The sequence below is a fragment of the Nicotiana tabacum genome, chromosome 15, assembly GCF_000715075.1.
Source record: "Nicotiana tabacum cultivar K326 chromosome 15, ASM71507v2, whole genome shotgun sequence".
Taxonomy (NCBI): domain Eukaryota; kingdom Viridiplantae; phylum Streptophyta; class Magnoliopsida; order Solanales; family Solanaceae; genus Nicotiana; species Nicotiana tabacum.
The window spans coordinates 114,690,177-114,705,838 of NC_134094.1; positions in this window are offsets into that span (position 1 = coordinate 114,690,177).

The following is a 15,662-nucleotide window of genomic DNA, read 5'->3' on the forward strand; positions in this document are numbered from 1 at the left end:
TTTAAAAGTCAATATTGGGGGATCGGATTGCACGCCGCAACAGACTTATTTAAAAGTCTATATATATATATACTTGATTGAAATAAATATATGACAGACTTATTAAAAGTCAATATTAGGGGATCGGATTGCACGCCGCAACAGACTTATTTAAAAGTCTATATATATACTTGATTGAAATAAATATATGACAGACTTGATTAAAAGGAAAATATTGGGAGAGCGGGTTACACGCTGCAACAGAATTGAATGTGCATATATTGTGAGAGCGAGTTGCATGCTGCAACAGAATTGGTTGAAATAATAATAAATTATGACTGCTGGATTGGCTTCAATTATTATAAATGAGTTACCTGATTTATTTCTATTATTTGTTGTTGTTATTAATATTGCGTACAGGTTAATTTAAGTGAACCGTCTTAGCCTTGTCACTACTTCGTCGAGGTTAGGCTCAGCACTTACCAGTATATGGGGTCGGTTGTACTGATTCTACACTCTGCACTTCTTGTGCAGATTTTGAAGTTGGTCCTAGCGGCGTACCATACACTTGCTCGGATTTCAGCTACCAGAGGAGACTTGAGGTATAACTGCATGGCGTCCGCAGTTTTGAAGTCCCCGTCTATTTTACTTTAGCTGTGTGTTTATTTCCAGACAACTTTATTTTATTCAGACCTTTATTTGTATTTATTCTAGAAGCTCGTGCACTTGTGACACCAATTCTGGGATAATATTTAGACACCGTTATTTTTATGGATTATTTCACTATATTTCAAACTTTGCTTCCGCATTTGTTTCCTTGATTATTAATGATTTAAAAATTGGTTAATATTATTCTAACGTTGGCTTGCCTAGCAAGTGAAATGTTAGGCGCCATCACGGTCCGAAGGTGGGAATTTCGGGTCGTGATATTGGAGGTGCTACAAAGGAGGAAAAGAGCAATCATATGGACCTTGGCGGATATCCGGGGCATAAGCCCCGCCTTTTGCATGCACAAGATTATATTGGAGGAGGGTGCCAAATCCTCCGTTGAACATCAAAGGAGGCCAAATGAAGCAATGCAAGAGGTGGTCAAGAAGGAGATCATAAATTGGTTGGATGTCGGGCTTGTTTATACCCTATTTCTGATAGCTCATGGACTTCTCCGGTGCAATGTGTCCCAAAGAAAGGGGGCATGACTGTGATAATAAATGACAACAATGAATTGATCTCCACAAGAACTGTCACCGGGTGGAGGGTGTGCATGGACTATAGGAAGCTCAACAAAGTCACTCGGAAAGATCATTTTCTGCTTCCATTTCTTGATCAAATGTTGGATAGGTTGGTCAGACGTGATTTTTATTGCTTCCTGGATGGATACTCCGGCTATAATCAGATTTTTATTGCTCCTGAGGACTAAGAGAAGATCACTTTCACTTGTCCATATGGTACCTTTGCATTCTCGAGGATGCCATTTGGGTTATGTAATGCACCAATGACTTTTCAACGGTGTATGATAGCTATTATTGCTCCGTTGTTTGGAATTCTTTTGATGATTGCTTGAACAACTTGGACAAGGTATTAGCAAGATGTGAGGAAACTAACTTGGTTTTGAATTGGGTAAAATGTCACTTCATAGTCGAGGAAGGCATTGTCCTCGGTCACAAGATTTCAAAGTATGGTATTGAGGTTGATAAAGCCAAAATTAAAGTGATCTCCAAACTCCCTCCATTTACATCCGTGAAGGGAGTGAGGAGCTTCTTGGGTCATGCGGGGTTCTATCGCCGATTCATCAAAGATTTTTCCAAGTTCCATTTCAATGAAGATTGCATGAAGGCATTCGAGTTGCTTAAGTTCAAGTTGACTACTACTCCTATTATTACCGCACAGGATTGGAGCTTGCCGTTTGAGCTCATGTGTGACGCAAGTGATGTGGCGATTGGAGCGGTGTTGGGGAAACGTATCAACAAAATCGTCCATCCGGTCTATTATGCAAGCAAGACCATGAATGATGCCCAAGTTAACTACACAGTGATCGAAAAAGAGCTCCTTGCTATTATCTTTTCTATGGAGAAGTTCCGCCCGTACATGATGGGTACAAAGGTGATTTTTCACACCGACCACGCGGCGCTTCGGTATTTGATGAGCAAGAAAGATTCTAAGGCAAGGTTGATGTGGTGGGTGCTTCTATTGCAAGAGTTTGATCTAGAGATTCAAGACCGAAAGGGTAGCAAGAATTATGTGGCGGACTACTTTTCCCGATTGGAAGAGGAGGGGAGGCCACATGATGGCCTTGAGATCAATGATTCATTTCCCGACGAGCAACTCCTAGTTGTTTCAATGACCGGGATGCCATGGTTCACCGACTTAGCAAACTATCTTGTGAGTGGCATTGTACCGAATGAGTTCTCTTCAAACCAAAGGAAGAAGCTCAAACGGGATTGCCTTGACTATTATTGGGATGAGCCGTATCTTTTTCTGAATATGTACCGATAGTGTTATCCGACGATGTGTGCCGGAAGAAGAACAAATGGGTATTCTTGAGGCTTGCCACTCTTCACCGTATAGTGGTCACCATGGTGGAGCAAGAACGATGGCAAAAGTTTTGAGTTGTGGATTCTATTGGCCTACTCTCTACAAGGATTCTAGTGAGCTTGTCAAGCGGTGTGATGAATGCCAAAGGGCCGGTGGGATCTCAAAGAAGAATGAAATGCCTCTCACCACCATTTTGGAGATAGATATCTTCGATGTGTGGGGTGTTGATTTTATGGGTCTGTTTGTTAGCTCTTGTGGGAACGTCTACATTCTAGTTGTGGTGGATTATGTATCCAAATGGGTTGAGGCCATTGCTTTGCCCAACAATGAAGCAAGGAGTGTGGTGGCATTCTTGAAAAAGAACATATTCACGAGGTTTGGTACCCCAAGAGCCATTATTAACGATGGGGGTTCGCATTTTTGCACAAGGCTTTTGATACCTTACTCACAAAGTATCAACCCCCTACTATTCTCAAGCAAGTGGACAAGTTGAAGTCTCCAACCGGGAGATAAAGAGTATTTTGTCAAAGACAGCCAATGCCAACCAGACGGATTGGTCAAGAAAACTTAATGATGCTCTTTGGGCTTATAGAACAGCCTACAAAACTCCGATCGAGTTGTCTTCATACCGGTTAGTGTTCGGGAAGGCATGCCATCCTGCGGTAGAACTTGAGCATATGGCCATGTGGGCTTTGAAGAAGTTGAACCTTGAATGGGATGTCACGGCAAATCTAAGGATGTCACAATTAAATGAGCTTGATGAATTCCAGTATCATGCCTACACAAGCTCGTCTCTTTATAAGGAGAAGATGAAGTACCTTAATGACAAGTACATCCACAACAAGGAATTTAAAGAGGGTGATCTTGTACTATTGTTCAATTCCTGGTTACGGATGTTTCTGGGAAGTTGAAGTCAAAATGGAGTTGTTTTTCTTCTTTGTTAGATAGCTTTATTTTGTGCTAACTAGTTTTGAAGTGTATGCAGGAATGGGTGTGCATTGCAGGGTCTGTGCAAGAAAAATTGGCTAAGTGTCACAGGAGTGCGGACCGCACAATCACTCTACGGCCGCACAATTCTGTGTGCGGTCGCACAACTGAAAGATCAAAAATGCATGGTCTCTGAAGTTTGGCCTGTCAAATTTCCTTAATAAATTATGGTCCGCACAAATTTTGCGGCTGCACTCATTCTTGTGCGGACCGCAAAAAGTCTTCCTAGTTACAGGTAAGGAGTGCGGACCGCACTCAAAATTGTGTGGCCGCACTCAGGTAAGTCCTGGGCCCGACGGGTCAACCTATAAATAGGACTTTTCAATACTTTTCACACTTTACACTCTTTGAAAGCTCAAGCCCTAAGCAAGCACAGCGCATACCTCATTAGCTCTAAATCTTCCCTCATTTCATCAAGTTAGATTCTCACCTGCATCATTCACTACTAGTATGTTCAATCCATGTTAAATTTTTGTTCTTTCTTCTTAATTTGTGTTCTTATTTTCTTTGATAAGTTTAGTTATTTTTAGGCCTATAAATGTCAAATGTGCTTAATATATGCTTCAAAATCGTATGGGTAGCCTCGTATGTGTTAATTAGGGACTGGGTAGACCACTAAGCTTGCCAATTTGTTCAAACCATGTCTAAATTGTGAAAAAATTGCATCACCCTAGTTTACTACCCGTGAAAATTTAAATTGTGCGGCTGCACACATTTTTGTGCGGTCCGCAGTCCTTTAACTAGGGGATTCTGTGTGCTTGAATTGTGTGGACCGCACTCAAAAATATGCGGTCCGCAGCAAAATTATGAGGTCCGCAGTAAAATTGTGTGGTCCGCACTGATGAATGATCAGAGAGCCCAGTATTCCAAACCTGGGGCTGTGCGGCCGCACTCAAAATTGTGCGGTATGCACTTTTGGCTGTGCGGCCGCACTCAAAATTGTGCGGTCCGCACTTTTGGTTGTGCGGCCGCACTCACTTTTGTGCGGTTCACACTACCTCTTCTGTTTTTCCACAACTGGCCTGCAACTGTCATGCATATATCTGTGTCCTATGAACCTGAAATCTAACTGATTCTTATTGTTATGAATTGCAGGCGATGGTTAGATCACGTGGTGGAGGAGATACATCAAAAGGGAGGGCAGAACCCTCCTGAGGCCGAGGCCGCGGCAAGAGTAACCTACCACTTGCCATTCAGAGGACCATAGGCAAGAAACAAACCGCCAACAGAGTTCCTGAACCCTTCGAGACCAGTAAGTATCTCCCATCTGGGGAAGATTCTGAGGGTAACTCCGTGCAAGCACAACCGGAAGCCCAATCACAACAAGTCCCGGGTAGATTCCACTTGGTAGATGAGTCATCTTCCACTGCTAGTTCTTCTGAAGGTTCGGAAGAGGGTAGCCCAGATTTGGATCCCTCTTCCTCACATTCCCCGACTATACCAATCAATGTTGATAATGATGATGATGTTCCGGATGGTGGTAGAGGGGGTGATGCTACAGTGGGGGGTTTAGAGAGGTCGAGGAAAAGGGAGATGTGGGAAGACAGATTTGTCAGCTTGACTGCCTTTAACAGATTTAGAGAGTGGTGGCCCTAGAGATTGCTCACTCTTGAGCAACAATTCTTGATGAAGGATTTGGACAAGCACAACCAAATGTCCTCAGACCATTCCAGGAGAGAAAAGGATGGAAATGGTTCACCCAAAGTGCCCTCGATGCAAATGATCACTTGGTTAAAGAATTTTATGCCAATGTGGCTCACATTAAGAAGGGTACCAATGTGACAAAAGTGCGAAATCTGAAAATCTGATTCGACTCCTGTGCTTTGAACTCTTATATGAGATTTGAAGAAGTGGAGGCAGCCCAATACTTGGAAAAGCTGGCTATGAGTGATGCAGCTCGCCCGTGGCTAGCTGAGATTTTGGCTATTCGAGGATCAACACCTTTGTGGCTTATAGCAAGGGTTCCCATAGTTCGTGCCACCCTAAATTTCGAAGCAAAATGGTGGAAAACATTTGTGTGCAGCCGCATTGATCCGTGCCTAAATGAGAACAACCTTTCACTTACCCGTGCAGTCCTGGTGGCTTTGATTATGGCTGGGTATCCAATTAATGTTGGTGCCATCATGTCTACCAACATCACATTAGCTGTCTAGAAAGATGAGAGATCATACTCGTACCCGAACTTCCTCACAGAATACTTCAAAGATTAAAAGGTGGAGCCGAGGCAATATGATACAGAAGTAAAGGCCAAGAAGCCTTTCTCATGGTACCACCTGCAGGGTTCTGACAACCCGAAGTTCAAGGGTAAGGCAACTACCTCTACTACACAGTCTGAGGAGCCAGCAGTAGTAGTTACTGATTCAGCTGCTGAGCCTTCCACAGCAGTCGGTCCTTCCACCGGGACAGCAACCATGCCACCACTGTCGTCTTCTAGACCACCAGCTTCATTATCAGTGCCAGCTTCATCCACTTATCCACAGACTGTGCTGCGAGTCTCCCAGACATTGGCGAGTCTCAACAACTGGATGCAGGCAGCTACTTCAAAGCTGTCTGACATATCCAGTGCTGTTGCAGCACAGTCAGCAGCCCCAGCAGCACCACAGGTACCTTCGTCAGTGGAGGAAACATTGAAGAAGATTCTGGACAAGCAGAAGACCATTATGGACGCTCAAGTGGTGCATGGGGAGGTCATTGAGGAGTTGGGAAAGCAAACAAAGAAGATACGGAAGTCTCAGGCATCGAAGAGGTCAGTGGACAAGTTGAGGAAAGTGGTTGCCAAAATTGCGTATGCCGGAGATTTACCACTGGACTTACTTATGGAGGGAGAACCTTCAGCACTAGCAGTACCAGAGGCATCACATATAGCAGTCGGCTAGTCTGAGGAGCCGGTTGCGACTGCCCACACCGCTGATGAGATGATCCAGATGCTCAGCAACCATGTTGTCCCTCAGCCAGGTGATGATGAGATACAGCCATAGGAGACAGAGGGTGTTGCGGATCCCATGCAGACTGAGATCACATAGGGAGTTATCTTAACTCTCTACCCTTCCATGTTCTTATTTTTGTTAAGCATTAGGGACAATGCTTATTTTTATTCCGGGGGTGGTTTATTTTGATTGATTGACATTGACATATGGCCTGTAATAACTCTCATACTATTTTTCCTTTATCTTTATTTTCTCTTTGGTATGTATATATTCTCTCATTCGTTTGATGTATATATCTAGTCTCCCTTATGTATATATTCATTTTACTTCGATTTGTATATTTATTTTTCTTGCTTTTCGTAGTTTATTTCGTAGCTTCTTTACTTTGTCTTTCTTAGTAGTATAACTTCTTATTTACTTTAGTAGTTTCTTTTTGATTTGTTAGCTTCTTTTTATGTTTGAGTGATCAATAAGCCTTTGGTTTTCTTAATGCCATGGTTCTTTCCAAAGGTGGATTTTGTGTGAACCGGGTGGCTCTTCCCAATGATGGATGGCGTGACAACCTTCTTAAGGGATAGAGTCTGTTTTCTTTTATGTTTAGGCAAATATAGTAGGAATGAATAAAAGGGTCTCAAGCATGTTTCACTTGGTACCAACACATTTACCTCCAACTTTAGGGTTAAAAACAAAGTTGTTGGCATAAAATAGCTCTAGTTGTGACCTTTTGACTCTTGTGTTGACTTAAACAGTCATCGAGTGGTTCAGTCGAGCCATTTGTTATTCTCAATCTAAACTAGGGTTGTTGTGGGCCCTCGACTCCGGTCTCTTTTGCAATTCAGCAGCGTGAAAGGGGAGGTATTGAATTGCAAGTCCAAATTCTCATGCTAATAGTCTAGAACTTGCCCCGAATATTTTTTTAGACGAAATTCTAAGTGTTGCTTGACTTGAGAAATGATTGTAGGATCTCCTTGATCCGATTTGAAGTTTGAAATCTTCCATAGACTACCAATGTGATATCCCTAGTCAACCCATTTGAGTCTAAGCCTTCTTTCTTTCAATAACCACGTTACAAGCCTTTATCCGTTTTGTAATGGCCCTCTCTTGGCACCCAATCTTTCCTTAGTATTCTTGAGAAACAATTGGCAAAAACATAAGTTTGGGGGAGAGACGAGGAGTTTGAAAGTGAAAAAAGGTACAAAGAAGAGAAAGAAAGAAAGAAAAGGGAAGGCAAAGAAAAGAAAGAAAGAAAGAAAAAATAAAAAGAAAAATGCCAAAAAGAAAGTGAATAAGGTAGAAAGTTGAAGGGATTTAAAGAAAACAATGATGAAGGGCATGGAGTAAATAGAAAGGAGAAAAATGAATGTCATGACCAAGAAAGAGTGACGTTGCGTCTCTCTAGTTCCCCCGAGGAAAAAGGAATTGACTCAAAGAGTCGAAAAAGTATGAGCCAAAGAGAAAATGGAGTGCTTAAGGAAAGATAAAACCATTCTATTCCAACAAGTCCTACCTTAGTCCAAAATCCTTCATTACATCCCGCAAAATCCCTACATGATTTCACGTAGAATGAGCTTACATTAGTGGTGATTTACATAAGGGGCAAGCTTATGGTACTTAGAGGCGGACTTGTGGCATTCTTTTGAGAGAGATGAACGAGCTTTTCACAATCCTTACATCGAGTGTTACATTCTAAAGTGAGATATGCTAATGAAGAGTAGAGGGGGAGGAGTTTGGGGTCCACAATGACCTACATGAAAGAGCGAGCTTCCTTGATGGATAAAGTCAACTCTTGATTCTTTAGTGTCACATTAGAACTATTGTACTCAAAAAGTCAAATCATTGCATTGTTGATAATTCATATGTGTTGTGGGTAATTGTTGGTCCCAATTGAAGTGTGATTGATTCACCTTAGGCCAGCTGAAATATCCTTTTTTCTAGTGGAGGTGAGAATTGCTTTAATTGCTTGAGGACAAGCAAAAACTTAAGTTTGGGGGAGTTGATAAGTAGGGATTTTGACCTCTAATTTGCTATCTTTTACTTGTGTTTTAGTTCAAAAATGCATAAAGGTATTCCCGAGAACTAATAAAATATGCTTTCATGCAGTAATATTGGGAGACGAGCCAAAGAAGTGAAAATAAATTCAAAAGGAGTCAAAATTGGACAAAGACCAAAACAAGGCAAAAATGCTTACAGTGTGGACCGCACAATACTGTGTGCGGCCGCAAACAATGAAGAAGCCCTGTCAGATTAGCTTCAGAGTATGCGAACCGCATAATTTTGTTGCGGCCGCAAAAGAGAGATTTAGAGAGTTGAAATTTTGGGCAAACTGAAGAAATGCGGGCTGCACCATTATTGTGCGGGCGCATGATGCCAAGTGCGGTTGCACTTACTATTATACAGCCTGCAAACGACCAAAATAAGAGAGCCTTGATTGAAGCTGTGCGGACCGCACTATTATTGTGCGGCCGCGGGATTCAAAGGTGCGGCCGCATTCATAATTATGCGATCCGCAGAAGAATGTCCAAGTCCCAGCCCAAGTCAAGTGTGCGGCCGCACTCAGAAATATGCGGACCGCACAATTAGATGTAGTGCGGCCGCATCCCACTTTTATGCGACCGTAGAAGGACCAGATGACCAGTCAAGCTTAGAGTGCGGAGCGCACTCAGAATTATGCGGCCGCACAACCTCCGCAGAGGTATTTTTGTCAGATATTTTCAGCTTAGTATAAATAGAACTTTTTTGTTATTTTTAGGGTAAGTTTTGTTTTGGGAGAGCACCTGAGCCGTTTTTCTTTACTGTTTTGAGTAATATTGGACTAGATTAGCTTCTAAACATTAGATTTTCTTTCCCTAATCAATTATTATGCATTCTATCTTAATTTCTTCTTGTATTTCTTTATTTTTCATGAGTAGCTAGGGTTGTGGCCCAACCCTAGTGTGGGTACTTAATCGGTGTTTGATTTAGGATTTGTTTGTGATTGAGTTAGTGATATTTAGCCTAGTTCTTGCTCGATTTCAAGAATTAATGGTTGCAAACATTGATTCACGCCTAATTGACTTAGTCTCTACTTGAGAAAGAGAGACTAAGTCTAGGAAAACTTGGCTAACAAGAAATTGGGGCGAACTCAAGAAATTGATAGCCCCAATTAAAAGGCTGAATCTAGAGATAGTAAGACCCGACTTGAGCATTTATCACTTGTTTTGTGCAATACCCATTTGGACTTGAGAAAGCTAAATTGGGCAAAATCACTCAAACTACCGAGAGGTATAAAGTGGGTAATTGCGTGTGATTGCTATATTACAACCCCGATCAATCAAACTTGCCCTAGAGTTTACAACCCATTAGTTAACCACCTAGGTGAAAGTCACGACCCTAGATCTTTTATCATTTGGAAAACAACCAAAAATAAAATTATTGTTTTCTAGTTTTATAATTGCAATCAATAGTATAAAGTATAAGTAGAAAGAACAAACAAGAATGTGGAAGTGTAATCTAAGGCATATCGTACAATTACACTAAGCATATACCTAATCCCAATTCTAACTCCCTGAGGATTCGACCCCGACTTGCGTTGGGTATTATTATTGCTTCGACCGCCTCATTACCTATATTTGTGGTGTGAGTTTAGGTGACATCACTCCCCAGAAGCACAAGCAAAAGCAGTTTTGACTTTTCTTCCTACCAAAAATACCCTTTGCAAAATATTATATACACCAAAATAACCTTATTTAGTTTAAACTATTAAATAACATAAAATGACTTTTGGGATGAACTTTCATATTTATTGGATGATTTTTGATATATTTAAATTATCTTGAAAGAGCAAAGTACTTTTCAATTTTATTTTTATATTTTACTTAAATAAAATAAAAAAACTTAATTATTATATTCAATAATAAAAATTTATAATTATTTATCTACTTATATAATATTAACTATTAAGCAAATCTCTTCATGTCTTTATTTGTAATTTGACACATAAAAGCACCTTTTGAAAAGCTTGTCCAAATACAAATTATTGTTCAAAAGTGCTTTTCAAATTGATTAGCCAAACACAAACTGCTTTTCTCCAAAAGTACTTTTTTGAAAAACACTTTTGAAAAAAACACTTCTCAAAATAAGTTAGATTTTTTCGGCTTGACCAAATATGCTATTAGTCTATCCAAAGTTTACTTTGAGCTATCAAGATGGACTAAACAAAAAATGCCTCCAATTTGAGTACTCAATTTTTTCTTTCATTTTATGGAGATCGATAGACATTTTCAGCCAACTCTTAAGACTCTTAACCAAAATATCAATATTATACACAAATCATAGAGATCTCTTAGATATAGGGGTGTACAAACCGAACCGAAACATCGCACCAAACCGAAAAGTCAAACCAAACCGATTTAAAAACCTAACTAGGTTTGGTTTGATTTGGTTTGGTATTGAGTAAAAAACCCTGAACTAAACCGACATATAAATATATAATTTTTATATATACTTTTAAGATTTTATATAAAATTTTCTTTAAAAATTGTCTAGAAATATTTGGGATTATCTTGCGGGATATAATATTTAATAGTATAAGAAGTGCTCCATATTTATTAACCTTAAATAATGGGTTGTATGATCACTTTCTCATCAAGTGTTAATGAAATCCGTCAATCTCTTTGTTCTTCCATATTCATATCATATATGTTAAGATCTATTAAATTCTTATATCTTTTTCGAATGTGAAGTGATTGTTATTATTTAGGTATCATATTGATTTTTACGTTTAATTACTAAATTCGGTTCACCTTGAAGGTGTACATCAACGAAAAATTATTGTCAGACGACTAAAAAAAATAAGTATTTTGTGTTACTAAGAAAATTCTCCCATAAGAATATTTTAATAGATCATATATTTGTCAATTTTTTATATTTTTACTAAACATATATTTACTTATCAAAAATTTGACAAAGTAAGATTGAAATAATATTTAAGTAACAAAAAATCCGAAAAACCCGACAAAATCGAACCAATCCAAACCGATATAATTGGTTTGGTTTGGTTTGGTTTTGATAAAAATCGAACTAATCCGGTCCACGTACACCCATACTTAGATATAACGGTAAAGGGCCAAATATACCCCTCTACTTTCGAAAATGGTCTAAGAATACCCCTCGTTATACTATTGGGTTATTTATACCCCTGCCGTCATATTTTGGAACAAAAATACCCTTATTTTGGATGGAGTGCCACATGGTAACACCAGATGAAAATGACCCATTTCTTTTTTTTACCCGATCCGTTTTAAAAAATCTACCACCCGACCCAATTTTCACCCAAGGCTAAACTTAGCATCTTTTGTTCTAAAGCAATTTTTTTTGTAAAAAATGGAAAAAAAAAGATTCAACAAAATATTTTATTTTTTTAAAACTAATACACCTGTAATTCACTGCTTTAGGAAAGTCTTTTTTTTTTTCACTTTTTACAAAAAACTATTTTTTTTTTTCAGTTTTTACAAAAACAAATGCTTTAAAAAAACTAAAAAATATTTTTTTGTAAAAACTGAAAAAAAAAGACTTTCCTAAAGTAGTGGACTACGGGTGCATTAGTTTTTAAAAAAATAAAAATATTTTACAAAATCTTTTTTCTTCAGTTTTTACAAAAAAAATGCTTTAAAAAAATTGAAAAAACTGAAAAATATTTTTTTAAAGCATCTTTTTAAAATGAAAAATATTAATTAAAAAGATCAATACCCATTCCCATACCCATTATCTATACCCGAAACGTAATTTTCTAAAGCAATATTTTTGTAAAAACTGAAAAAAAAGATTCAACAAAATATTTTCGTTTTGTAAAAACTGAAAAAAAATATTTTTTGTAAAAACTGGAAAAAAAAAAAGACTTTCCTAAAGCAGTGGACTACAGGTGCATTAGTTTTAAAAAAAATGAAAATATTTTGCAAAATCTTTTTTTTTAAGTTTTTACAAAAAAATGCTTTAAAAAAGCTGAAAAAAATATTTTTTTGTAAAAACTGGAAAAAAAAACTTTCCTAAAGCAGTGAACTATAGGTGCATTAGTTTTAAAAAAAACGAAAATATTTTGTTGAATCTTTTTTTTTCAGTTTTTACAAAAAAATTATTTTAGAACAAAAAATGCTAAGTTTAGCTTTGGGTGAAAATTGGGTCGGGTGGTAGGTTTTTTAAAACGGATCGGGTAAAAAAAATGGATCGTTTTCATCTGGTGCTGCCACATGGCACTCCATCCAAAATAAGGGTATTTTTGTTCCAAAGTATGACGACAGTGGTATAAATAACCCAATAGTATAACGAGGGGTATTTTTAGACCATTTTCGAAAGTACAGGGGTATATTTGACCATTTGCCCCGGATATAATACTGAATCTTACGTGATAGATCAGTTCCCTTGTGAGAATTTCCTTTCAATTTCTGGTAACTTAAAGTGAGAAATGATGTTTAAATAAAATAATTACCATACATGCATGAAATATAGAATCATAAAAGAAAAATCCTTTTCGAAATACATAATAAAGATACAGAAGCATATTAACTAAAGATATATTGCGAATTATTGGTAATTTATACCAAAAACCGAAAGAGGGAAGTGACTAATTTCATCATCTTAGGATTGTTCAAAGATTGCTTGGAGATGAAATTGAGTTAGTAAATTTAGCAAACTTTAAACTATGTTAACGTTTTTCTTCTCTTCCCTAATTAATTATTACTATAGTAACTATGATGTGCAAACATCATAATATGAACATATATGGAGTTTGAGATATAAACTTAAACGTTAAACGTACATGCTAAAACATCTAATAACTAGTTTAATTTACCAAAGACAAATGCCATAAAACTTTTGAAAAAACATTCTACCAGCAAAAAATTCACGAAAATATGACAGATAAAACGTCAAAAGTAGTTTGAACAACTAGCAATAATACGAGTCAATAGAATGTGCTTAAAAGAGTCGTGAATATTTGGAACACTGGAACTAGATTTGAGAAAGAAATCACAAAAAGAAATGGGCTAATCAAAATTTTGCGGTACTCTCCCTCAAAAGAAATTCAAAGATATTGTGGAAATATGAAGCTGAAAAGAAGAACGCCAAACAAAATAAAAATGAAGGTCTAATACTGTCACAATTTTTAGAAGGTTTAAGATCACGTGTCACAAAGGGTTAGTTCGGATTTTTTAATTACCAAACCAAATTAATTGTATCGGGTTATTAAATCTAAATATTAAACCAAACCAATTAAAGTCGAATTTTTTAATCTCTGATTTTTCGAGTTTTCGGGTTTTTTCGTTTTTTTTTTCATAAAGTCTCCATAGTACAAAACGTAAAATTTGTGCTCCAAATATTTCTTTAATCCTAATAAGACAGAATTATATAACGTGTTTTTCAATAAAATAACATAAATATGAGATGAGTCATGTCATTATACTAAAATATTCAACAATAAAGATAATAAAATCGCATAAAAGAAATATTATTAATAAGCCATAATGAAAACAAATATAATTTAAAATTATGACTAACGAGTACTATTATTTACGGGACTAACCACTAAAAGAAAAATAAGTTATACATTTTATCTAAACCATGGAAAAACTAAAAAATAGATATCCAACACTATTTTCATGCATAGTACAATTGAATTGAATGTCTTTTATTAGCATTAGTATTGATTTGATTTTTGCTTAGGATTTATTTGAGTTACTAATATTTATGAACTATAAAACTTATTGGAACATCCAAAAATTATAAGCCCAAGCTTGAAATAATACGTTAAAAGATAAAATTATGAAAAAGTTTATGAAATATTTATAAACTACACTACCATAAATATTTTTATGTATTAAATATATTTAAAACTTCTATAGATATAATGTCGGGTTGGTTTGGTTTCGGTTTGACTTTTTTCAATTAAAACCAAACCAAACTAAATACGGCCGGGTTTTTTTTTCCAACACCAAACCAAATCAAACCAAACCATAGTCAATTTTTTTTTCTCGATTTGACTCGAATTATCGGATTGTTACGATTTATCGGTTTCATTTGTACACCCATACTCTTTGTCATAAAGTGAGCTCTGAATTAGGAATATAACAGTAGAGAAAAATTGCAACAGTTTCGACATCTTCATACATCATTTTCTGGGCATCTTCAAGGTCAGTATTGGGTATTAAACAAGTTTATTTGAGCTGTTTTTTCTTGGGAAATGATATTGTATAGTCGCTCTCAAAATAATTAACGATATATATATATATATATATATATTCTATATGTTATATATAAAATTATACAAATTTTATATATTTTTTCGATTACCGAATATAAATAGTTTCTGGCATGGGTTAAACGTGAAAGAAAAAACGTTTTTCCAATGGATTACTTTGAGCCTAGGCAAAATTAGCCTGTCAAGAAAAAACATACTGTCCAACCCGTTAATTTTGAACGGGTTATATACTTATGGATCAATTTTGGGTGAAATTAAAAAATAGTCAGATTTATAAAAAAAATAGCCACAATTTTAAAAGTAATCGAAATTTAGCCACTTTTTGTGTAAAGATAAATCTCAACGAAAACATTGTTCAAAATCTGAAAATTATTTCAGCATAATATACTGGAGTTCGAATTTTTTACATGTGAACTTCCAGCATAATATACTGGAGTTCCATCATAATATACTGGTCCAGCATAATATGATGGAAGTTCATACACAAGTGCTCCAATCTCAAGCATATTGGTGCACCAATATCCAGTATATTATGCTGGAACTTTTCATGTTGCAGCAAAATAATGGCTATTTTCAATAATTTTGCAAACGCTGACTATTTTTCAATTACCAGTTCGAAAACTGACTAGCCCGTGCTATTTGCCACATCTGGAGGTGTATTAATTATATTCAAGATTGGTACGCTTGCAAAATTCAGACATACACTACTCTCAAAGATTTTTGTACAATTCAACTTACCTTCCCGCACTTGTCATATTATCATCATAAGTCGATGTTAATTATCTCAACATTTATAACATGCAAGTCATAATCAATTTCCATCGTAGATCATTCATAGAATCTTTACAAAGTCATACTTTCCCAAAGTCAACTTTAAATTATGTGATTTGAGTAATTAACTAAGGTCAATGTCCAAGAGCATTCTTCATTTTATTAGTATAACATTTCAAGGTACTATTTAACATTGTCAAAATCGGGAAAACAATTCATAAATAATGTCGCATCGT